This window comes from Alexandromys fortis, unplaced genomic scaffold, assembly GCF_014885135.2.
Source record: "Alexandromys fortis isolate MF-2015 unplaced genomic scaffold, M_Fortis_MF-2015_v1.1 scaffold_210, whole genome shotgun sequence".
Taxonomy (NCBI): domain Eukaryota; kingdom Metazoa; phylum Chordata; class Mammalia; order Rodentia; family Cricetidae; genus Alexandromys; species Alexandromys fortis.
The window spans coordinates 367808-371209 of record NW_026068101.1 but is presented as its reverse complement, the minus strand read 5'-3'; positions in this window follow the sequence as shown (position 1 = coordinate 371209).

Here is a 3402-nt window from a genome sequence, read left to right as displayed (position 1 = left end):
GCTAGGCAACTTGAAATTGTCCTGAGCAGTTTGTAGTCCAAAACCAATCTTTGGGTAGTGAGTGATATCTTAGGGGCATCCCCATAGTCCTGGTGGAAAGGTGGAACTGTCATTTTGGGGCCCCATCTTCCTTTTGGAGATTTCCAAGGTTGCTGTTGGAATTGCCATGGTGCACTGCAGAAACTGTAAGCATCTTTTTTTTTTTAATTTACTTATTTATTATGTATTCAATATTCTGTCTGTGTGTATGTCTGCAGGCCAGAAGAGGGCACCAGACCCCATTATAGATGGTTGTGAGCCACCATGTGCTTGCTGGGAATTGAACTCAGGACCTCTGGAAGAGCAGGCAATGCTCTTAACCTCTGAGCCATCTCTCCAGCCCCCAACTGTAAGCATCTTAAATGTCATATGCAGCAGTTCTCAAAGAGGTTAAAGCACCATAATTTGCTATGTAATCCAGTGTATAAACCTTAATTCTAAATTATTCAACAGAAACTCAAACCAAAAATCATGTACAGGAAGCTGAATAAAGATTTTTTTCTAGAATTAGTACACTATATGATCACTAATATCATAGCAAAGAATTTAATATACATTTTTTTATAAATTTTGAGTTATTTATACATTAAGAAAAGTTTTAAGGAGTCAACATAAAACCAAAGAATTATGAGATTAGTGACTACAGAACAGTCCCTTAATTTTGGTTTTTCCTCTGTTCTATATCTAGCTCTTCTGACATAAAGTAGACATTTCAAATTGTGTTTTAAATAAGAGTGCTTGGGTTTAGAGAAGGAGAGAGCCACACTCCAATTCCAAAGCCAGCTTTAATTTTTAATTGATCTGGGACTATGAAAAGACCATTTGCATTATAAGTCTGTAGAGAACAGCAGAAACAAATATTTGGGAAGATTTATAAAATTTTATCTTGTTGGAAATGTGCTATGCAAATAAGTCAATTTACTCTTTTTCTTGGGGCATTTTCTCTATATCATTCATTCATTTTCTTCAGATGGTTCATCTGTCCAGTGGTCTTCAGATTTCTTAGTTGGATATATTCATTCTTCTGGAAAGACAAAATCAAAACCCTGTCTCAACCCTAACTTTGGGGAGTTTGCATTTATTAAAATTAGAAAACAAGTTAGTTTAGATTAAATAGTCATGCTGGTTGATGAACTAGCACCTCTTCTAATCAAGAGGTCTCTCTTTTTCAAATTTAATCTTTATCCATTTTGATGGTATCCATAGCTTTGCGTCTCCTATGGAAACAAAAGCAAAACTCCTTCCCCAATGTAATACATATCCTGGTTTGAATTCTAAGGCTTCTCTCTGCAGTCAAAAAATTAAAGAAAACACAATATACATAATCCAGACTCTGTGTATATCCCATCTTCATATGGGTTATTTTTCTTTACTCCTTTAATCTATGACTATCTATACTCTTTTATATTACTTTTACTGTCTTTTTAAAGACTTAGTTTTACTTTTTAAAACTATTCATTTCTTTTTATAACTGTCTATTCTCTTTTTCTTCTCTCTCCCAAGCTTATGCCCATTTTTAAACATTCTGTGACTCATTTAGAGGTCTTTCATGTCTGAGCCTGTCTTCTTTGCATATCTATAATGATTTTCTCACCAGGAGCACCTCTTAAAATTCTAAGTGGTGTAACTAGGACGAAGGCTGCTTTGCCTTTTGACTCCACCTAGTTCAACATGGCGGAAGTATGTTTACCACCAGCTCTGCAGGCCATGCTCACTGATCCAACTCCAAGGATGCAGCATTAAGCAACTTGAAGCACTCTGCTCACAAACTTTATTTAAATGCTCCATAACAGGACCTCCCAAAAGACCCAGAACAGTTCTGTGATGCCAGCACAAACCAGGAAGCTGGCTTCTAAAGAAGCCACGCTGCTGTTACTGCCAGCAAACAGAGCCTATCTGAAATAAATGCAGCACCAAGAAGTTGTGCTTGGCTCCCATTTTTGTGGGTCTAGAAGGCCTCTTAAAAAAATTTCTTTTAGGTCTTATGCGGATTCATGCCCCAGACAGTGGATGTCAATTTGTTGACATACATAAGAGTTCCACAATAGCCCAGAATGGAGTATAATGAAGTTTATCTGGGGTTAAACTCACAGGAAGAGTAGCAATCTGCAGTTCTCTGTGTGCACTGGGAACTGGAACTGAATCCAGCAGCCAAGAGAGCCCCACATGCTTTTCATCTGCATTTACAATACATAAGCCCACATTCAAAGTGGGCGGGTATCTTAAAGGCTATTGGCTAAAGGAGCTCCCACAGCAGGCTTTGAGATATTTTATTCAGATTTCCTGATTTATAACCCGCCTTTCCTGATTAATTTGCATCAGTATAGAATGTAGGGGTTGTGAGGAAGGATCCAGTTAGTTTTCTTTATAAAATGAAATCTCTTGCTTTTGTAATATTTGTTGTTAATCTCTCCCAAATAATTACTGCAAACTCTTTGCCCATGTTCATTTTCTACCCATAAAGAGGAAATTTCAGCATTTGTCAAATGTACTACAATTTCTGATGGGTCTATTCCTGCTAATTGATGAAGTCTCAGTTTTTCCTTTTAGCATCAACTCAGAAGATTTTTCTACATAGTTTTTAAAAATTTTTTTACTCAGTTTTTGTGGTTAAAAATAACCATTCTAAGATATTATCTTCTCTTTGCATCAAAATTCCTGTAGGGGAATGTGTAGAAGGTAAAATAACCAGAATAAATTCCACATCTGGATCCAAACAATCCACATATACAGCTCATAATTTGTTTTCTACCAAAGCTAATTCTCTCTCAGTCTCAGCTGACACTTTTCTTGGATTATTTAAATCCTTGTCACGTTGTAAGGTTTGAAATAAACACTCAGTTCTTGAGTTGTTAATCCAATTTTGGGTCATAGCCTGAAGTGGCGGCTTAGATTAATGTAGACAAATTGTGTAGGTATTTGCACAACTTTAATGAAAACAAGACTCATGAAACCAAGGTTCCAGCGAAGTACAGGAAGCAGGAAGCGAAGCGCGCCCAATTTATCAGTAAACATTCGCCCAAGGCGAGCCAGCCCCCAATGGGCGGGCTTATCCCTACATCTCCCCCTTTTTGTCTAAATAAGACAGAACTAAACCAAACAATAATAACAAATAATAGATATAACAAACAATATTGAGAACAAAAGTTTTACCAGACATTCTATCTCAAGGAGTTTAAACAATGTAGAGAGTAATTACAATTATATAATCTTCAACTCCATCAAAGATCTGAGAAGGGAATAAATATTACTTAACAAATGAGAGATATCCAAAATGTGCCATAAATGACAAAGACAACAGACTACCTGGGCAATCACCCAAATTCTCGTTCGCAATGTTGAGTCAACCAACTTTGGCTAAGG